Below are 23,430 nucleotides of genomic sequence, written 5' to 3' on the forward strand. Positions count from 1 at the left end.
CACCTATATGTTGTCTACAAGCAACTCACTTCAATTACAAGATTGCAGGTAGTTTGAAAGCAAAAAATGGGGAAAATAGAGCATGACAACACTAATGTTTATGAAGCAGGGATGTCTATATTAATCTTGTCTGAAATTAGAGCAAAGAAAATAACCATGGACAAAGAGAGACATTAAATATTGATAAGGAATCAATATACCAAGATGACATAGAAATCCTAAATGGGTTTGCAACAAGCAGCAGAGCTTCGAAATACATGAAGCAAAAACTGATACAACAAAAAAGCAGAAAGAGATAAATCTGCAAAGTGAGCTGGGAGTCTTCAGCATCCGGTCTTCAGCAAGAGCTAGAACGATCAGACAGAAAGTCAACAATGAGATAGAAGAATTCAATAGCACCACCAACCCACGGGACCTAACAGATATGTACAGAACACCCTACCTATTGTTCCAGATGGGAAGGTGTATTCAATCCCTGTGGCATCACCTTGCTCAAAAGAAAAATACAAAAATTTATTTTAAAGAAGTTAATAAGGAAAAAATAGTGTTTTGTTTGTTTAAGTAGTATTTTATATTTACTCTTCATCCCTTCCTTTCAATAGATGAACCGTTCAAGTTGCTATTACTTCCTATTAGCCCAAAGTGTATGCTTTAGTATTTCTTTTAGGTTGGGTATGATGCTAAAAACTTCTTTGAAAACTTTTTATACATTATTATCTTATTTTCTTCCCTCTCCCTGACTTTCCCACCCCGCCCTGACCCCTCCCGACTTGTCTCACGCAGTGCTTGTATTTATGAAATTGCCTACCATGACACAGCACAAACTCCTCCAAATGCATCCAGGTGTTAGACAGTTTGTCATTGCTCCTTGGTGATGCATAGTTTTCCGTTGTGTGTGTGTGTGTGTGTGTGTGTGTACGCGAAAGTGCACTTATTCCTTCCTCCCTCCACAATAGGCTGTTCACATCTTCTTGCTACTGTGGACAGCGCTGTGATAAACATGGGTGTGTAGGGCTTATACTGAGTCGCGAGATTGCTGGGTCATATGACGCTTCTCTTCCCATCTGTTTTAGGGAACCCCGTGCCACTGTCCATGGGAATTGTACAGTTTTCCAGTCCCGTCAGCAGTGTATGAGAGTTCCAATCTTTCCACATCTTCGCCAACTTTCACTATTTTCTGTTTTAATGAACTTTACTATCATTGCCAGCGTGAGGCTATATTTCATTAGTTTTATTTGCATTTCTCGAAGGGCTGGTGATCGTGAGCATTTCTCCATATGTTGGCGGGCTGCTTGGACGTCAGCTTTGGTGAGTTGTCTGTGCATGTCCTCTGCCCATTTTTAAATGGGATTTCTCACCTTTTTCTTGTTGGAGTGTTGCAGTTTTCCATGGATTTTGTAGATTAGTCCTTTATCCAATATATCAGTGTCAAATTTTGTTTTCCTAGTTGGTGGGTTCCCTTTTTACATTTTCAATGAAATCTTTTGATGCATAAATGTCATGTTTTCAGGAAGTCCCAGTTGTGAGGATGGTACAGGACTTGGCATAGGGCCTCTAAGAGTTGGAATTCACTCAATGGTCCCTGACAACAACAACAACAACAGTCCTGTTTTACTCTCTGTGGTGTGCATGTTTTCATTGTGTTGATGGTGTGTTTATGTCTTGTGTTAGGGTTCATATGTTTGTCCTTACTTGCTCATTGATCATCTTTATAGTTCTGGGGTTTGCATTTAGGCCTTTAATCCGGCTTGAGTTCATTTTTGTGTACGGTGTGAGGTATGGGTTCTGTCTCATTCTTCGGCAAACGGGGATCCAATTTTGCTACCACCATTTGTTGAGGAGACTTTGCTGTCCTCATTTACAGCGCTTGGGCTCTTTATCAAAAATCAGTTGCCTGAGATGCGTGCTCACTGTGTCAGGCTGGGTCGTCTAGAGAAACGAAACCAGTGACACTGTGATACTCGTGTATCGGAAGGAAACTTTATATCAAAAACATCCCAACCCAGTCTAACTCAAGCCCCTGGGCCCCATGCTAGCTGAAGCCCTCTTCCGACTCAAAGCCAAAGGCCCATGCAGAAAGGGACTCGGGATGCAGGGAGATCCCAAGCTGGTGGATGCAGAGTTGCACAGGTCCCCGGTCCGTGGGAACCTGGCCAGGTGCCAACGGCTCAGAGGTTGGCTCCCAGGGTCAGTGGCCACGTGGGCTGCCTCTGGAGGAAGACAGGGTGCAGCAAGGACGAAGGCAAAGGGCAAGAGAGGAAGGAGACATTCTCATTGTCTCTCTATGAAAAGGCTACACCTCCAGCGAGGCTTCATCAGGCTGTACCGGGATGGACAGATTGGACTCCACCCCTCTCCTTTTACAGAGCAAGTGGACATAAAGTAACCACCAGAGCCAGGCTCCTCACAGCACCTCCCCAGTCGCGAGGAGCTGGAAACAGCCCACGTGCCCAGCAGTAGAAGTCTGACTAAGGAAACTGTGCGTCGTGCAACGGGATGCGCCGCATCGCTCAAAATCACAGATGTAACCACGAAGCCCCTCATGAATGGGTGAACCTGGAGATCATTATGCCGAGCGAAGTTACTCAGTCACGAAAGGACACATATTGCCCGCGATCCTGCTGTAAGAATAAAAGCTAAGACGAAGCCATGCACCGAAGGAAGCAAACTTTGGAGTTTGCCAAGTGGGGGGGCCACAGGCAGGAAGATGAAGCAGGGGCCGAGGGGCCAACAGGTGTTGACTTAGTGAAAGGGAGGATGGAGGACCACAGGGGGGAAGAAGGGACATCAGACAGCGGTGGAGGGTAGAATGGAGAGGGTATGTGGGGGTTGATAAGTGGTCTGAACTGTTAAATGCAGAATGGGTAGTCTGAAATGTCAGCCCCATGCCCACTGAGTTCACAGTCTAAGTAACTAGGTATATAACCAAGATATCAGTTGTCTATAGATGCGTAGTTTTATTTCTGGGTTCTGTATTCGTTCCGTTGGTCTGTGTGTCTGTCATTGTAGCAGTGCCGGGCTGTTTTGACCACCGTGGCTGTGTGACAGGTTTCTAAGTTGGGAAGGGAGTGGCCTCCTACTGTGTCCTTCTTTTTCAGTAATGTTTTGTATATCCTGGTTTCTTTCTTTTCAAAATAAAGTTGGTGATTAGTTTTTCCCTTGCTTTTAAGAATGCTGTTGGTGTCTGGATTGGAGTTACATTATATTTGTAAATTGCTGTGGGTAGTGTTGACATTTCACAATATTAAGTTTTCTTATCTATGAACAGGGAACATCTTCCCATTTATGTAAGTTTCTTGCAATGAATTCTTGAAGATTTTTATTTATGTGAAAAAAAACCTTTTTTCCCTCCTGAAACATATTTCTACTTAATATAGGGTTGCTATGAGTTGAAATAGACATGATGACTGCTGGTTTGAGTTTTGGTTATTTATACTTATTATAGAAAAAGAGGTTGATGATTTTCCTGTAAGCACAGCAAAACCATTTCATCTGCACATAATTTACTGATCATAGAGTTGAATCTTTGTACAATCACCACCACCATGTCCATCCGAGAGCATCCCCTCTCCCCATGGTAATATTACTTTTTATGGTTGCTCTTCTTGGTGTATTTTCTATTTGCTTTAAGGTTGTTCCCTTTGAATTGTTATTTATTACCACGTAACAGGTTCCCCCCAAACTGAGCAGCCTAGAACATCGGTCATTGTCCATTTCACAACATGTTCCTCAGGGACATAGAAGCAGCTTAGTTTGGGGGATTTTGTTGCGTCTGGTCGTGAAATGGCGGTCAAGATGTTCTCTGGAGCTACATTCCTCTATCGATAGCTTTCCCTTGATCGAGGCTAGCAGGCCCACTTCCAAGATTGCTACTCACATGTCAGTTGGCATAAAGTCCCAGCTGCTGGTAATGGGCATGAAACCTCAGTCGGTCACCTGGTGGACGTCTCCACGTGTCTGCTGTAGTTCCTTCATGACGTGGCATCTGATTTCTTCCAGAATGAGTGATTGAAGAGCGAATATGGACGCAGCAGCAACACCAGTTAAGACCCAATCTTCAGTTAACTAGCATCCCTTTGGGCCATATTTATGAGTAGGGAGAGCACTAAGTCCAGGCATCACTCAAAGGGAGAAGACTCACAGATCATCTCTTGGAGAGTAACAAAGAATTTGTAGACATGATATGAAAACATCGTGAGCTTTACTTTTTATGAATTGACCCTATTACGGCTAAGTTGGTGGTTTGTGTATGTGTGTTCATCTACCTGGGTTTAATGAGCATCTTAAACTGGGGGTTGTTTTTCTCCTAATTTTCTCATGATTTCTTTAAGTATTTTTTCCTGCACTATCTTTTATTTTTGAGACTCTCAACACACAGGTTCTGGATGGCTGACTATGATCCCATAGATCCTTGGTGCTCTTTTCTTCAACCACGTTTCTTTTTCTGATTCAAGTTGGATAATTGGTACAGGCAGTCCCCAGGTTATGAATGAGATCTGTTCTGAAGTATGTCTTGAAAGATAAGCAGACCACAAAGTAGGATGCAGAAGGCTATTTGAGCAGATACATACAGTTCTTAGTCAGCCTGACTTTAGTACTGGGGTAGTGGTTGTGCATCAGGCTGCAGACCCCAAGGTCGGCAGTCCAAGGCCACCGGCTGCTCTGAGCAAGCAGGCTGAGGCTCTGTACTTCCACAGAGATCTACAGGCAGTCTCACAAACCACACAGCAGTTCTTCTCTCAACGGCGGTGAGTTGAGAGTTAGGGCAAGCAAAGGCTTTAAGCTTTTTTCATTTAAAAGCTTTGTATGCAGCAAGTGAAGGTGATTTTTGTAAAGAATGTTTTGCAAGAAGGGGTTGGTTCAAGGGGCCTAGTGGCATGGCGGATTACCAGAGTTCGGCTGCTAAGGCCAGTAGTTCAAATCACCTGTTGCTCTGCAGAGGAAGAGGGGCTTTCCCTGCCTGTACAGATTGAGTCTCGGAAACCTGCCAGGGCGGCTCTACTCCGCCCTTTGTGTTCTACCGAGTCCCTGAGTCAGAACTGACTGGATGGCAGTGAGTGGGGGTGAAGGGTTGGTTCGATCATTTCAAAATTAGGGTAAATTTACGTCACCTTTAAAGGTAAGTACAAGTTGTCCATACATATGACATCTGTATCCCAGAGACTGCCTGTATGATCCTAGCCTCCAATTTTACTGATTCTTTCCCCCCGATAGTATATAGTCTGCTATTAAGTCTATTATTGAATTCTGAAGATTTCAGATACTTTATTCTACTTTCTATAATTTCCATTCAGTTCATTTTAGATTGTTTTCTGTCTTCTGAAATATTCCATCTTATTCCTTAAACCCAATTCCTGTATATTCTCTAAATGTTAACAACAGTTGTTTTGAACTCTTTGAGTCATTGGTGTGTCTGTTTACATTCACTGTAGTTTCTCTTGGTCATAGGTCAGGTTTTCAGTAGTATGTTATAAATACTTAACTATCCGCTCACTGAAAACAATGATAAAGAGCATACCCTGATTTGCAGTGTTTATCAGTTTCTAGGGTATAACTACTTCCCCAGGATTGCATTCCCTATCAACATAACATAACTGAATGGGAAAAGAAATGTACAATTGGCTGTTCTCTTTCTTATATGTATAAAATACATTATCATTTTTCATGGGCATTGTCTATGAAAAATAGATATGGAAAAAGCCTTTCTCTGGATTCACTTGTTTCTTTCAAATAGAGTATATGCACTTGCCTCTGTCGGGTATAAGGGTGAGGGGAGAATTTATCAAATTCTTTCTGAGTTGCGTTGCTTGATGCCAGGCCTCAGATTTAGTTGTATTGAATTCACCCATGATTTGTTTTGTCCCCAAACTCAAGTTCCGTTACCAGATTTTAAAAAAATTAATCTTCTTTTTATTTGAATTGGGAAAGGGTTTGGCTTTGACTTATCGTTGGATTCATTTTTTTAAAATTCAGGTGCTGGAAGAATACATAGTGCCAAATACACGTAATTTTATCTTGATCCCTCCTCCACTTCTGTTCTCCCTGGGAAATTTGATTACATGGTAAAACATGGAACTGTTGATTCATGAGGCCTGATTTTAATCTGTTCTCACAGCCTAGTTCATTGCCTAAGTGTTGGCGGTTTGTCCCCATCCCTCTCTGTCGATGGCAGCAACCCCTCCACTCACTGGTTTGCTGGCCAGGTACCCTCCCTAGTGACAGTCACTGCTGCGAAGCACTCACTGCTCTGTCTCCTGGTGTCAACAAGGTTCCTTGTGTCAACTGTTCTTTGACAGCCCCACAGGATATCAGCTGCTACTGTCCTTGCCCCATCCAGAGAAGCTAACAGTTTCCACCCTCTCCCCTCCTGCCAGTCCCATCCAGCCCTCATCCTCCAGGAACCCACCACTAGGAAAGGGACTGGGGCCTTCAAGACCACAAACAAGTACTGAAGCCCTACTGTGTGCTTTCCCCACGCCCCCCCCCTCCCTCCACACACACACAATATGTGATCTCTTGAAATCCGTGCAGGCTCTTCACCAGCTGGGTCCCCGAACAATACCAAGTCAGCTAGCTCCAGAGGGGATGGCCAAGCATCAGTCTCAGCATGTCAACTCCAGAGCCATCCTCTTTCCACTGTCCCAGGCTGCCCCTGGTGCCATGCTCTGGCTGCCTGCCCCGGGCCTTGGCTCCCTCTCGTGCAGCCTGCCCTGGCAGGCCAGCTTGGTCTGGCTGCGGGGCTCTGCTGCAGTCACTGTGCATTCTTGCTAAAGTAGCAAGTTCCCTGCGGTGGCATTGGTAGAGCAAGCAGGCTCCCCCTGGAGGTGAGGGGATAGGGGGTGGCGTTGATAGGGCAGGCGGGCTCCCAGAGGGCTAGGATGGTCTCTCCAGGTAGCACAGTCACTTAAGGTGTCTCCTACTGGGCTCACCTTGGGGAAACCCATTGGGAAACAAGAGAGCTGCTGCTTGTGAAGTCTATGCATCATTGGAACTTTCCCCCTGTTTATCGCTTATCCTAATGGTAGGCGATTGCATAATATCCTACTAAATGTTTGGTTTTTTTGTTTTTCCAACTTTCATCATCTGACCTGGAAATTCTGCTGAAAGCACACTGGATCTTGGCAGGGGTAGTCGGGATCCTGGGAGGCCTAGGATCCAGTTCTGGCTTGTCTTGGGCAGGTCAGCCCCTCATGCCGATGGCAACAGTCGTCAGGGCATTTACGGAGCACCTGTTATGAGTATGTAGGGAGGCCTGCTGGCACTGTCAGGTAAACCTTGGACTGCTGGCTGCATGGTCGGTGGTTCCAAACTAGCAGCTGCTCCATGGGAGAGAGTTGAGGCCATCTGCTCCCCTAAAGATTTAGAGCTCAGAAGCCCCATAGAGGGTTCGCTGTGAGTTGGAATCGACTGAGAGCAGTGGGTTTTGTGGGTTGGTTTTGTTTCTCCAGTGAGTGTGATCCGGCACATCACGCGTGATCACCAGCCTGTAAGGCCTTTAGGAGACACTCTGATTGAGCCCACTTCCCAGCTGAGAGAGGGGAGGCTCAGAGAGGCTGAGCCCCTCCACTGAGGTGGCCCAGTAAGTCATGTCTAGGATGGGCTGAGAGACAGGCAAGTCTACTCGGCTTGTTTTCACTACGCCTTACCGCTTTCTCCTGGACCCCATTCCCCTGAGGGTGGAATGAAGGACTGGACGCAGTGGTGGTGAGCCCCTTTCTGTGGCTCCTTGCATAAGTGGCTCTATGATAAGCCGAAAATACACAAAAGTAGTTCCACTCTTGTTTTCCTGGAAATCTCTATCTGCAGCCAGGGGCACATGATACCTTACCTTGATCCATCCCTCCGGCATGTTTTCAGCCACTTGTCCCCATCTGCAGGGTGGTGGGGGGGGGGGGGTCTGGCTTTTCTGTCATGTGTCTTCCTCCGAGGGCAGGGACCTGGAATCATCAGCATGCCTGGCACACAGTAGGTGCTCAGTGAGCGGCCGTCGGTGAAGTTGTTGCAGCACCGTGTGGTGGCTGGGTTGAGCAGCAGGCATGGGGCCGGGGTGGCAGCTGAGCGACCCTGGTTGGTCCTGTAGTTCATCTGCTCCAGCATCACTTACAGAAAATGAGGAAGTTTGGAAGTTGATCTTTGGTTCATGGGCTGGCTCCTTGACTCTCATCACAAGCCTCTTTCCGCCAGCTGCCTGCTCACTTTCACCAAGATCCTCTCAGATGAGCCCCTGTTGCCTCATGGTCGTTCGTTGCCAGTGCGCTGGCTCTGCCTCTGGGGACCCTTGGGCAGTAGAAGGAAATGACCGTGGTCTTCAGGTGCTCCGGGCCATTCTTACAACCCTGGATTTGAGTGGCTTGAACCGAGAGGGTCATCTCCAGCACTTTGTTGGACAATGTTTTGCTGTGATCCACGGAAATAGAACTTCACACCTTTCCCCCTAATCTCTCTTAGCCTGGAAGCTCAGCTGAAATCTGTTCACTCTGGGGGACCCTGCTGGTATTTGAAATATGGGTAGCGTAGCTTCCAACATCACGACAGTATGCAAGCCCCCTAATATGATGTGGGTGGTGTCTCTCTCACAAATACTTAAACTTGATACTAAAGACTCAAAGAAACGGTGGAAGTAGAGACAATGGAAAAGTCTCTCCAACAAACAAGCAAACAACAAAAAGCAAACTCTTTGCCATCGAGTCAGCGCTGACTCATAGTCCTTCTCCTGGGGTAGACCTGCCCCGTGGGATTTCTGAGACGTAAACTCTTTACAGGAATAGACAAGCTTATCTTTCCCTTCAGAGTGACTGGTAGATTCAGACTTTCTGGTTAACCCACTCTACCACCTGGGCTTCTCGTAAAAGGGGTTGACTAGGAGTATTCCAGACACCCAACCTTTGTCTTCCAAAGCAGGTTCTGCTTTACAGACTGGGTCTATATAAAGACAGGGCTTCCTACTTCAAAACAAAGCTTGAAAACTGACCGCAGCGCCCTGGGTCAGGAGCAGGAGTGGAGAGAGTCTTCGGCAAGATAGAGGGGGCAGGAGGCTGGTCCTCTGGGAGGCTGTACAGTATCCTCTGCATCCCCCTGGGCACGGTTAGACCCAGGGTTGTCCTGGTGGGATCTTTCCACTCAGATCCACCCACAGGTCAGAGGGGAATTGCCCCGCAGGGTTTCCCAGGCTGTGGTCTTCCCAGGGACAGATTTCCGGGTCTTCTCTTCCATGGAGTTGGTGGTGGGCCCCGACCTTTCCGTTAGCAGCGGTGCTTCGTCACTGGGCCTCTGGGGCTCCTTGTAGACCCAAGGAGGGAATGGTAATAGGTGATAGTCCTCGGGGAGAGGTCTGTGGGAGACACAAATGGTCTGTGCCAGACTAGCCTAAAGCCTGATGGTGTGAGCGCACCACACTGTGGCACAGAAGAAAGGCCTGCACCATACAGGGTCGCCATGCGTCAGAATCCACTTAATGGTGATGGCTTTGTTTTTCTTTTTAGTACCCAGGGGAGAACATGTTCGGCACCTGGTGAAGGAGGAGGTGCAGAAGAGGTCCTTCAGTGGGGCCCGCTCACTCCTGGGGAACAAAGAATTCTCCCTGAGTGTTGTGGATTAAATTGTGTCTCTCTAAAACACGTGTTGGATCCCTAAACCCATATGCCTGTGGGTGTGATTCCATTTGGAAACAGGGTTTTCTGTATTATGTCCATTAGATCCCACCCAAGTAAAGTGGGTTCTAAATCTCATCACTTCTGAATTGTAGACAGAGCAGGTTAGAGGCAGAGACAGACGCACACTGTTGGCAGACAGACACTACGTGGAGGCTGTTGGCCACCACGGGACTAAGGGACTCCTGGGAGTGCTAACAAGAAGCAAATCACGTGCCTCCAGCAATCTGAGGAAAGACAGATCTGTCCTGGAAGCTACTTGCTTGTGGTGTTTGTGTTACATCAGTACCAGGAGACTAAGGCATGGGGCACCCACACTGGGTATTTAAACCTGAGACACTTAATGGGTAATTAAGCTATTCCAATGCTAAAAGTAGGCCAGCATTTAAAAACTTTAGCACTCTCTAGTAGAAATGCAATGTGCATCATGCACATAATTAAATTTTCTAGTGGTTACATTTTGAGAGAAAGACAGGATGTTCTCCTTCTGTTATGAGTTATAGTCTCCAAAACTCACAGTGGCAGTTCTACCCTATCCTGCAGGGTCACTGTGAGTCAGCATCGACTTGGTGGCAGTAAGAGAGAGAGAGAGTGGTTACATTTAAAAGGTAAGAAAGAGGCGAAATAACTCTTATTTTATTTTATTCGATATATACCAAATGATTACTATCTCCACATTTAAAAACCAAAAACCAAACTCACTGCTATCGAGTCGATTCTGTCTCTTCCAACCCTATAGGACAGAGTAGAACTGCTCCTTTGGCGTTCTGAGATTGTAAATCTTCATGGGGGTAGAAAGCCTCATCTTTCCCCCAGGAAGAGGATGGGCCTTTTGAACTGCTGACCTTGCAGCTAGCAGTCCAATGGGTAACCATTGCCCCTCCAGGCCCTTCTCAACATGCAGCCAACGTGAAAACCACTTGCAGCTATCATACTCCTCTTTCAATACCACCTTTGAAGTCTGGTATGCAGTTTACCCTTAGAGCACATCTCAGGTCGGACGCTCAATTCACATCAGAAACAATGGAGCTGTGTTTCCATTGAATAAAATTTACAGTGAAATGTTGGCACAGATAAACGAATGATGGCTTCCTGCAATGGAGCATTATTCAGAGATAAAAAGATCCGAGTTGTTCAGCCATGAATAGACAGGAAGAAAGCTAAAATTTATATTGCTAAGGGAAAGAAGCCAGTCAGACACGGTTACATATTGTATGATAGCCCCTCTAGGACATGGGAAAGAAAAGCATAGAGACAGGAAATAGTAGAGTGAGAGGATGAAGCTATCATGCTTGATACAGTACTGAGCTATATCTATATCGTTATGTATAGATAGATAGCTAGAGCGAGCATTGGGCATTTGTCCAAGCCTGTGGAACTATAAAATACAGAGAATGAACCAACCCTGGACTTTAGGCGTGTATCAATCGTTGTGCATCAATTGTACAGATGCACCACACTAGTACAAGATATGAAACCGGAAGCAGGGATCTAGTTGCCTCTGAGTCCGTCCCTACTCACAGGGTCCCTGTGCACTCAGGATGAAACCCGGTCCAGTCCTACACCATCTTCCCATTGCTGCAGCCATTGTGTCATTCCAGCTCAGTGAGCGGGACAGGGGACATTGATGGAAAAGTTTTATACTCTCTGTGCCATTTTCCAAGAAATAAAACACGGGTCTTAAAAAATAAAGTTTTTCCAAGCACACTGAGAAGTTTCCCAGTAAGTGAAAAATTAAGAATGAACTCGGAAACAGATAAATCGTGTTGATGTTTGAACAGCACAAGGAACTTAATTACTGTCACTGAATTGTACAGGTGAAGAATGTGGAAATGAAAACTGTTATATGGAGCACAATAAAAAATAAACAGAATGTGTAAACAAATTAGCATTTGGTGTTTCAGACCGTCCGGTCTGTTTCAGGTGTTCAGGGACCACGTGCGGCAGTGTCTCTTGGACTGGACAGGGCAGATGCAGGCGATGACCCTAAGTTTTCTGTCTAGCCTTATGCTCATGCCGCACCCCCTTGTCCACCATTTCCTGAGCACTCCCCGGTCACCTACCTTCCTGTCTAGTCGCACAGAACAGCCCCTCCTCGCCCACCCTCCGCCCTCACCTCCTACCCTTTCTTCAGACCATACCTCTTAGAGCAGCAGTTCTAAACTGTGGGTTGCGACCCCTTTGGGGGGGGGTCAAACGAACCTTTCACAGGGATCGCCTATGACCATATTTCCAATGGTCTTAGGAACCAAGACACTGCTCCTCTATCCGTCTCCAGTCGGGTCCACCCACATGGAAAGACGCCCACTTACAGGGACACCACAACATGAGGAACTGTATTAGGAAGGTTCAGAACCACTGTCTTAGTGGGTCACAGAAGGGCTCCCCAACTCTTTCCCTCTCTGAGTCCAGTTCTTCTGTTATGTGGGAGGAGAGTGGATTAGATGAGCCCTCCAGCCCTGAGAGTCTCTGATCACTGTGGTCTCTGTCATTTCCTACCCCTGCAGCCTACCAGGACTGGCAAGTGAGCAGCAGGCCAGGGGACCAGACCACGCTTGCCATCACTGAAAGCCCTTCCCACGACCCCCTTCTCCCTCATCCTCTTGGCCCTGACTGAGGTAAGCAGGTCAGCAGGTAGGCAGATACATCCACAGTTCTCTAAGACCGCATGTCATTTCTTCGCTAAGGCCATTTAAAGGCTTTGCCTAAAAGGATCTTGACCCTCATCCTGTGGGAAGGAAGATGGGCCCACAGTCTTAAGCCCCTTCATCAACAGAGAGGTTAACTCAAGAGTGGGGGTGGGGGTTGGAGGGTAGGGGTTGGGGAGACAAGCTGTGGGCAGGTGTGGTGATGAGGAAGCCCAAGAGCTCTGAGGCTCTGTCAGAGACAGAGTGGCAGTTACCCCAGAAGAAACACTGCCTCGGATGTAGTGGTCTGCGGATGCCAGTTTTCTCATTTCAATGAGCTCTCCCCACTTCTTGAGAGATGACTACCTAATAGTTTGGGGATTTACTTCGAGGTCTGTGAGCCACCTCAATTTTATTCTTGTGCATGGAGTGAGGTGAGGGTCTTGCTTCATTTTTCTGTAGGTAGATATTTACTTTTTCCAGCACCATTTGTTGAAGAAGGCATCTGATTCCTGTTTGATATTTTGGGCGGCCTTATCAAAGATCAGTATTCCATATGCTGATATTTTTATTTCTGGATTTTCTGTTCTTTTCCATTTTTCTGAGTATCTGTCATGATACCAGTACCACACTGTTTTGACCACTGTGGCTATATAATAAGTGTTAAAGTCAGGTAAACAAGTCTTCCTACTTTGTCCTTCTTCTTGAGGCGTTCTCTGCTAATCTGGTCTTCTTCCCTTTCCATATGAAGTTGGTGGTCAGTGTTTCCAATTATTTGAAAAAAGATGTTGGTATTTGTATTGGGATAGCATTAAATTTATATAGTGCTTTGGGTAAGATAGACATCTTTACTATATTGAGTTTTCTGATCCATGAGCATGGGATATTCTTCCATTTGTGGAGGTCACTTTTGTTGTCTTGTAATAGTGTTCTGCAGTTTTCCTCGTAAAAATCTTTTATTTTGGTTAGGTATATCCCTGGATACTTCAATTTGTGTTTTGCTATTGTGAAGGGTACTGTCTTTTTAATCTCCTCTTCCGTGATCTTGTCTGGTGTATAAAGTAATCCAATAGATTTCTGTTTGTTGATCCTGTTACTCTGCTATGTTCCTCTATCATTTCTAGCACTCCTTTTGTGGAGCTTTTGGGGTTTCCAATATATAAAATTATATCATCTGTGAATAATGATAGTTTTACCTCTTCTTTTATCAGATGAATTCCTTTCATGTCGTCCCTTTATGTTATTAGCTAGGACTTCCAGTACGATGTTGGATCAAAAAGGGGACAAGGGGCATCCTTGTCTGGTCTCCTTTTTTCAGTGGCAATGTTTTCACCTTTTCTCCATTCACTACTACATTGGCTGTTGGTTTTACATACGTGGCTCTTATTATATTAAGGAATTTTTCTTCCATTCCTATCTTCTTGAGTGTCTTAAACATGAATGGGTGTTGGATGTTGTCGAATGCCTCTCAACATTATCATGTGGTTCTTATCCTTTTTCTTGTCAATTTGGCAAATCATATTGATGGACTTTCAGATATTGAACCATCCCTGCACCCCTGGAATGAATCCCACTTGGTCATGATGAATGATTTGTTTTATATATTTTTGTCTTCTATTGGTCAGGATTTTGTCAAGGGTATTTGTATCGGTGTTCATTAGAGATATTGGTCGATAGTTCTCAATTCTAGTGGGATTCTTGTCTGCTTTAGGTATCAGTGTTATACCAGCTTCATAGAAAGAGTTTGGGAGTTTGCCATTCTTTTCTATGCTCTGGAAGGAGCATGGGATAGTGTAGGATTGGTGTCAGTTCTTCCCTGAATACTTGGTAAAAGTCTCCTGTGAAGTTGTCTTGCCCAGGGGATTTTTTTAGTTGGTAGTCCCTTGATAACTTTATCTATTTCTTCTATAGTTGTGGGTGTGTTGAGGTACTTGACATTTATCTGGGATGATCTAGGGAAAGATAGTTTTTCCAGGTTGTGGTAGTTACATAATCTGGTGTCAATTTGGGCTTTGAGTCTGTCAAGTGGATCATAGCCAACGAGGCCTCTGTGTGGGCATGGCCTTCTCCTGAGAATTCAGGGAAATCCTGATTTTCTTCCTTGGCGGTGGGAGAGATTCTTTCTCTCAGCTCACTCCCTTGGAAACACTCTACTGACAAGACACACGGTGTTATGCCCTGGGAGCTGAAGAAGCTACATGGACCTACCCTGATGCAACCAGACCTCTGGAGCTGGAGAAGCCACAGAGAGACCCCTGTCAGCACTGAGATGCTTACAATGCCCCTGGATCCAGAAGACTTTAACCCAATGGCCTGTGTTCTTCCTCATTCAGCCTCATTGCATGTGTTTTGTGAGTTTGAAGAGGACTTTATATATTGGTATCTGACATATAGGCTAATATCGGACTTGATCTGGACTGGGCTGGGACATTTTCTCAAAGTTCAATTGCTCTTGTATATAAACCTCTTTCTTATACACATATGTGTCTCCCTGGATTTGTTTCTCTAGTCAATTCAAACTAACATAGAGATATTTGTCCATATCTTCCAAGTTGTTAAATTCTTTGGAGTATAGGCCTTTGTAGTACTGTATAATTAACCTCTTAATTTCATTAGGGCCCATTGTAATTTCCCCCATTTCATTCCTTATCCTGGATATTGATGTTTGTTCCTTCCTGTCTTTGGTTAGGTTTGCCAACAGCTCTATGCCGCATTGATTTTGTGTGTGTGCATTATATTCCCACTTGTTTATCTCTGCATTGATTTTATTTCTTTTCTCTTGCTATTGATAAGATCATTCTGTTGACTCTGCTCTAATTGCTGGAGGCTTTGTGACAAAGTGTCGATCATAAGTAACTCTTCATTTTTCACGTGTGTGTTTATCACGCTCAAGCTTCCTCTGATAACTGCTTTTGCTGTGTCCCAAAGGTTTGGGTACACTCTGTTCGCATTCTCATTGGTTTCTAAAAACTTCCTAAATTCATATCTTCTCTGGACCAGTACCCATTCATTTTACAGTAAGGAGTTATTCATCATCCAATTATTTGTCCTGGTCTTCTTAACTGTCCTTTCATTGATTTCCAGCCTTATTGCGTAGTGGTCCAAGAGGGAAGTTTAAGTGATCTCTATGTGATTGAATTTACTCAGGCTCAGCTTGTGTCCCAGCATGTGCCCCCACTATCTGCAAGCAATGCACACTTGAAAAGATGTGAAATTTTTGCATTCAGGTGAAAAACTCTAAAAATGTCTATTAGATAAAATTGCCTAATTGTAGAATTTAGATCTGTAGCTTCTTTGTTAAGTGCCTTTCCCTGTAATCTATCTTTCTCCGAGAGCAGCATATTAAAGTCACCTACTATGATTGTTGAGCCTGTGATTTCTTTTTTCGTCTTTTGGAGTGTTTGATTGATGGATTTTGCAGGTCTCTCGTTGGGCACATATATATTTATTATGCTCATTTGTTCTTGGTCAACTGTTCCCTTGAGCATCATTTAGTTCCCCTCCTTATCTCTTGTTATGGCTTGCACCCTGAAATTAGTTTTGTCAGAGATCAGGATCACAACCCCTGCTTTCTTTGAATTACTGTTTGCTTGATATATTTTTCACCAGCCTTTAATTCCCAGCCTATTTTTGTCTGTGAGCTTGAGATGTGTCTCTTGTAGATAACAGATCAATAGGTTGTGTTTTCTAAGCCAGTCTGCTAGTCTGTCTTTTAATGGGTGAGTTCAGTCCACTGACATTCAGAGTTATTACAGCCATCTGTGGACTTTGTGATTTCATCTCATACCTTTTGTGTTAGGTATCTGGCTACCTCTCTTCTTATCATTGTGTTTTGTGGGGGTGGGTTGTTCATTCTTGCTGTCTTTTCAACGTTGAATTAATGTTGCTTTCGGAACTGTTTTCGATGTATTGACCCATGGGTAGAGTTGCTCTCTGTGGTAGCCTCCTATTTGTGATCAATGCATACTGTTCTTCTGACCACACTGGGTTAGTAAGAATTTTTTGTAGAGCTGGGTTCCTTTTAACATATTCTTTAAGATTTCCCTTGTCTGGGAAGACTCATACTTAACCACCTATCTTGATAGATAGTTTGGCAGGGTAGAGGGTTGGCATTGTTCTCTTTCAACTTTTAGAAGATGTTGCTCCACCTTCTCCTCTTTTTCGTGGTGTCTGATGATAGGTCTGAGCATATTCTTACCTGTGTAACTTTAGAGATGACTACCTCCCCCAACCCCTTGCCCATCACTGCTCTTATTGTGTTCTCCTTTTCCTCAAAGTGGGATAGTTTAACTATTATGTGTCTTGGCGACTTCTTCCTGGGACTCAGTCTAGCTGGTGACCTCTCTGCTTCCTGAATGTTTTCCTGATTCTCACTGATTAAGCTGGGGAAGTTTTCTTCCAGGAATTTCCTTGTTATTTTTGCAGCTGACTTCTTGGTTGTGTCTTGTTTTGGTAATCCAATTATTCGAATATTTTTCCTCTTCATGGCATCAGATTTTTTTTTTTTTTTTAGGTTTTCTTCAGCTTCTTTGATTAAATTGTTTGACTGTTTTTCCCATTTGTTGAAGGCTGCCTGGTTATCCTCAAGGTCACTTGTGTGGTTCTCTACTTCTTCTAGTCTGTTAGTAATGTCTGTTAACCTGTGTTTTATTTTGTTACCTCATCCTATATCTCTTGTATTTCCCTTTGGTTCCTGTTCCTTAACTCTTATATTTCCCTTTAGCACGTGGCCTTTATCTCCTCAATTGTTTCATCCTGTTTCTATATTGCTTCCCTCATATCCTGTATGACTCTGAGCAGCATTCTGAAGATTTCTTTCTGTAGTTGATCAATGTCTACTTCTTCTATGCACTTCATTAGGTTCAGGACTTCTTCTGATGTTGCCTTTTGTTTCTCCTGGTTGTTTTTTTTTTTTTTTAATTGATGTTGTTGGGGCTGGTTGCTGTCTGTGTGTCATTTTAGAGGAGCTTGGTGCCATTTTCCAGAGTTGAAGAGCAATAGGCTCTCTCTTTGGGAGACTCACAGGAATGCTTCTGCAGACTGCCTGCAGGTAACTGTGTTGGGAGGTTGGGCTACCATTTTGTCCCACTGTGGTTTCACTCTCTCCCTAGCCAACCAGTATTCTGTTATTTGGAGGGCAAGTTGGAAGGCCCTCTCAGGGGATGCTGCTCTGGCATAAACCTGTTTATATGTATATATAAAGAGTCCTGAGTTTGTTTCTCCAGAGAACCCTGCGAACACACTCATTATGCTACTTGCTGGTCTAGTTGTGAGAACTTGTGTTTTATTCATGTTGAGGTGTAGTCCATACTGAAGGTTGTACATTTTGATCTTCAGCATTAGGTACAAGTTCCTAATTCAGCATTAGGTACAAGTTCCCTTCACATTCAACAAGCAAGGCTCTATGTAATCTGCATATCACTGCTTGTTAATTAATCTTCCTCCATTCCTGGCACTGAGCTCTTCCAGTATCTCAGATCATTTGCTCAGCATAAAAATTGAATACAGTGTTGAACAAGTATAACACACATTTCCCCCAATGTTAAACCACACAGTAGCTCCCCATTCTGTTAGCGTGTTAGTCCGGGTTGGCGAGAAAAACAAATCCAGAGACATTCATGTTTGTGTTAGAGAGAGCTTTATATCAAAGAGCAATTGTATATTGAGAAAATATTCCAGCCCATTCCAATTCAAATCCATAAGTCTAATATCAGCCCATATATCTGAGACTAGTCAGTACATGCAATGATGCTAGATGCAGGTAGATCCCAGGCCACTGGGTGGAAAGCCCCATGGATCCAATTGCATTTAATACATCTCCACGGCTCTGGCTACCATCAGTGTGGCTCATGTGGCTAGTCAACAGGAAGGTAAAGCAGAGAGACAGTCTGTGGTCCACCACAGGGAGAGAAAAAGGAAGTTCTCAGAGTCCTCATGCAAAGGCCATGCCCACAAGGAGGTGTCATCAGGCTGTGATCTGATTGACAGGCTAGACTCCATCCCTCACCTTGAGTATCCTCAAATTGATACAAGATTAGGTAACTACCACAGTTAGCAGGACTGCCCCATGGTCAATGTGTGAGTTTCCCATGAGCACAAGGATGGAGTATATCAACATGGCTAAAATATCTAAGGAGAAAGAAAAAATGCTTCATATTGGGGGCCATCATGTTTTTCCGCTCAATATTATAGCACTGCTGCTATTCCAGGTCAACAGACACAGGTCTGTATCATCTTTTTAATGCCTATGCCATCACCCATGGCATGGGTGTCGCAATCCTCTGGTGGACATCAGGGGACACCACAACATGGCTTTAAAGTGCAGAAGTGCATAAGCTCACAGGTCTGGAGGCTAGGAGTCCCAAGATGGGCCGGTGCCTTCTGTCTACTCCAGGAAATCCCTGTGCTGTCTCTTTCAGCCCCTGGGAGTCTCTGTATCCCTGGGCTTGTGGGCGCATTTTCATGTGGCATTCTCCTCCCTGTACCTCTCTCTGGTTCTTTCTCTGTGTCTGTGCTCCCCTTTTCTACGGTGTTATTCAGAAGGGATGAGGCCTCACACTCCTCCAGTATCACCTCATTAACTAATAACAACTACAAAAAAAAAACCAGATTTATTAAAAAAGCATCAATTCACAGGTTCCAGGGATTCCGAAAATCAACATTAACTTTTGTGGGGACATGAGCCAATCCATAGCAACGAACATTTGAAAGTTGAGTTATTCTCTCTCTCTCTCTCTCTCTCTCTCTCTCTCTCTCTCTCTCTCTCTCTCTCTCTCTCTGTGTGTGTGTGTGTGTGTGTGTGTGTGTGTGTACAAACAAGGTGAAGCCTTTAAGAGTCAGCCTGGGCCAGTCAGCTTCCTGAAGCCCCTTGACTGCGCTTGATGTCCTTGTCACTCCTCTTGTGACTGAAGCTATAAGTCCCAAGGGGCCTGGGGGGCTGAGCTAGAGAGGATGGATGGTACAGTGTCCACTGTTGAAGACTGTGCAGCTTGGCACAGACCCCCAGCCTTCCACCTGGAGACTGACCCATGTCTAGGCTCAGGCTCCTCCTCTTCCTTGAAGAGAGCCAGCGACAGGGAGACATGGGAGAATCTCTGACCTGTGCTGAGGGGTGAAGTCAGCATGGTCCCACAGTCCCAGTCTGGACTTAAGAAAGAATTCAGGGGAACCTGGTACCAATTGATGGCCATGGCTTCCAGGGAGGCACAGTCAGTGCTGGCAATGGCTTCCAGAGGGGACCTCCCCAGTGCTGGGGGCTGATCAGGTTAAGGTGGGGGTGGGAGTGGCACTGACCACCTAGTCTTTGAGGGGCGATGGTGGAGCTTCCAGGTCTGGCAGAAAGGCTGGAAGGCAGCCCCTCACCCATGCCAGTGATCCTAGCTCTGGACTTAGAGCAAGATTGATGGAGGAGCACGGCTGTGTGGACACCCTGCAGGAGGGCAGCATGTACAGTGTCTGTTACCTTTTCCTTCCTCCTCCCTCCTGCTCGGAGTATGGGTCTGAGGCTGCCGAGAGGTTGGGAAGGGGATAGGTTAGAGGTATCTAGGGACCTGGAGAAGGAGTGGGAGGCTATTAAAAAAGTAATTTGTTGTGTGTGTTTTTTCTGATTACAAAAGCAATGCATATTCATTGTAGAAAATTTGGAAAACAGAGATAAGCTTAAAAAGCAAATAAAAAGCTAATCTCCCCATTCAGGGACAATGGCTCCTATATCTGGTGTGGTGGTTAAGAGCACAGGCTTTGGTCCTGGCTACCTGGGCTGGAGTCCCAGTCCTGTAGCTAACTAGCAGTGTGGCCTTGGAATAGCACCCTAACCCCTCTGCAGCTCAGAAACCATAGTCTCTCTCTCCTAGCCTTGCTGCAAGGACCGAGTGAAGTGTGTAATCTTCTGGGTGAATAGGAACTATTGAACATGCCACGGTGTCATGGAGTCAATCCCCATTCATAGCAGCCCTGTGTCCAACACAGCAAACCATGGCCCAGTCTTGCACCAGCCTCACCGAACAATAACCCGGCTAAAAAATGGCAAGGTCATAAGGGGACCAGGTCTGCTGCTCCAGATGCCCCTGTTACCCCAAAGGACTGTGGATGTGCACTTTTATGAAACACTGTGGAGGACTGGCAGAGGAAATCCATCGGTGGGCCAGGCCTGAGCCAGACCACCAGGTGGTCCTACCTACTTACTGGTGTTGCTTTGCTGTGGCCAGTGCCATCATGTCCACCGGCCCTCAGAGCAAGCCCACACACCCTGAACCAAACAGCCGGGCCTGGGCCAGCGCATCACTGTGGCCATCTTTGAGCCCATCGCTGCAGCCCCGCGGCCAACTCAGCCCACTGAGGGGCTTTGCCCTTCCCCTCACCCTGGACTTTACCATGCGTGTTGTCCTTCTCGAGGGACTGGTCCCTCCTGATGCCATGTCTCACCATCCTCGCTTCTAAGAACACTCTGGCTATACTTCTAAAACAAATTCATTCATTCCTCTGGAGGTCCGTGGCATGTTCAATAGTTTTTGTCAACCTCATAATTTGTAATTTCATTTTTTTCCAAAGAAGACAACAATCCCAGCTGGCACAGCAAATGCAGGAGCCTCCGACTCGGAGCCCCGGGCCTGGGCTTTGATCCTTGCCCCTCCTGGCCTTTTCCTCCTCTGCACTTCATTCCCTCCTCTGTCAAGTCGGGACTCTGAACTTGATGGTTGCTAAGTCTCATGTAGGGGAGCTGCAGAGTTCTAGATGCGGTGCCTGGAGTCTAGGGGTGTGGCTTTCAGCAAGTATCTAAGGCCAGGCAGTTTGACAGGTGGGGGAAGCGTCAGGCAGGTGAGACCACCTGGGTATGGGCCTTTGGGAAGTAGGCCTTTGGGATGGGACCTAAGTCATCTCCTCCCTGGCACATGGTGCTGCCAACACCAGCCTCAGGGACAGGCTTTTCAGCTGGTGCGCTTATTATTTCACTCTCGTTTAAGTCCTGCAATAACCCTGTGAGTTCGCACTGTCCCCATTTGATTGAGAAAAGGCCCCCGTATTCAGAGAGGCTGAGGTCACCCCGACCTTTGAACGTGAGAGCCGCGATGTAACCTAAGTGTGCTGGCCTCTGAATCTCAGCCTCACACGACACTCTTCTGCCCCCAGAGTGGGAGTAGGAGTCGTCTGGTGTCACCCATGCGATGCTCCCTGGGGTCGGGCGTGCCTTCCTGGGCCTGAGGGGAGTAGAACCCTGGAGAGAACCCGCACTGTGGTCTGCAGACTCGGGATGGTGCCCCAAGGAAGGCTGGCGGGGAGTAAGGTTATTGCCTCCCAAGTTTCTCCACGACCACCCTGAGGACGAGCCGGGAAGAACAAGTGGTACCCTTTGTCCAGAGGGGGACGTTGAACCAGAGACCAGCTCAGACTTCTGAGAAAGAACTCCGCTCTGGGGATTGTGAACCCTGGATTGGACCCTGGCTCTGCTGGCTCTGGGACACGGGGTAAGCGACGATTAGAGCCTTGATTCTGCCTCTGGAAGTCAAGGAAGACAGTCCTTCTTGGTGGCGTGATTGTGAGAATTCAGGAAGAGGAGAGATGTGGGAGGGCCTGGCTCACACTGGGTATTCAATAAGCACTTGTGTGTTGAAAAAAAAGACAGAGAAGGCAAACTTCTTTCCCATCCCGTCACCTAGGAGATAGAACACCGCAGTCACTGACTGCATTGTATGCTTCTAGATTGTTGGTGCTCCAGACTGACTTCAAAACCAGTTGAAAAGGCAGGAGAGGCAGAGAAAAGGCAGGCAGGCAGGAAGGCCAGTCGGCTGGCCTGGCTGAGATTGTGGTTTCAACTTCTAGCAGAAGAATGGAGGGTCGAGGATATGGACCAGTTTGGGTGAGGATGGGGAGAGGGTGAGACTGAGGCCTGACATGAATGGGGCCCCTCCCGTGGGCCTGCTGGGCCTACACTCATCAGTAAGTCCACCACAGGGATCAGAGTGGACTAGGGCCCAAAGGTAGATGTAGTCCTAGGCCAGTAAAGGCAGGCCCAGCTGAGGCTGAGACTGAGGCTGAGGCGAGGCGGGATCTTTGCTATTTAAATCACTCATTTCTCCTCTCACACCGTAGGCTCCCTGGACATCATGCATCTCATGGTGTTCATGGTCCAGGTTGGAGCCTAATTAGAGGAGACCCCATGGACCCGGAGGAATGGAGCCCAGAAACATAGCACTGTGTTCAGGTGACACAGCAAAACTGGGGTGTGGATTCTGAATAATGCTCTTCAGAAACCTCAACCTACCCTCTTCTGGGCCTGTACCTCAGGTCGTTCTGAAAGGTGCACGAACATCAGGTGGTCTGAAAGGTGCAGGCACAGGTGCGTCTTCCCAGGTATGTATCCGTGAGGGCATCCAGAGCCCATTTCCTGTCTCCCCACCTGCCCTCTGCCCCCTCCCGCACTAGTCACCTCATAAAACTATCAATGTTTCATCTGTTCTCCATCCGTATCATCCCTGCTATCATTCTCTCACATTTGCCCTTAGGATAATACAAAATAGCCATTTTCCACCTGCCCCTGTTCCTTTTAGCAGGCTTGGGCCTCCACAGGGAGTGAAGCTATACAAATCATCTTCCAATTTGCTTGCCCCTCAGCACCTTCAGCCCCAGCTGGGATCGGCCAACGATAGGAACCGCACCCGGAGGGCCTCGTGGCTTCTCCTGCGGTGAACAGCAGAAGGACGCACTGCACGGTGGTTGCTGTGCTCAAGCCGTGGTTGCAGCCACTGCATCCATCCATCCATCCATCCATCCATCCATCCATCCATCCATCCATCCATCCCACCGAGGGGCTTCCCCTTCCTCCCTGACCCGCTGCTCCACAAGCCTGATGGCCGGCTCCACGACTAGGTCCCCGTGGATAATATGCCCAAAGCACATGAGATGCAGTCCTGCCACCGTAGTTTCTAAAGAGCATTCTGGCTGTATTTGCAAGGCAGAGTTGCCTGTTCTTCTAGAAATCCATGTTTTATTTGATTTTCTTCACTAACACCATAATTCATCTGCATTAGTTATTTTCGGTCGTTCTTACTCGTTGTCCAGGGTTTGCATGTGCAGGTCATTGAAAGCAGCAAGACGGGTCAGTCCCACCTTACTCTTCACAGTGAACATCTTTGCTTTTAACAGCATGACGAGGT

The sequence above is a fragment of the Tenrec ecaudatus genome, chromosome 16 (assembly GCF_050624435.1).
Source record: "Tenrec ecaudatus isolate mTenEca1 chromosome 16, mTenEca1.hap1, whole genome shotgun sequence".
Classification (NCBI taxonomy): domain Eukaryota; kingdom Metazoa; phylum Chordata; class Mammalia; order Afrosoricida; family Tenrecidae; genus Tenrec; species Tenrec ecaudatus.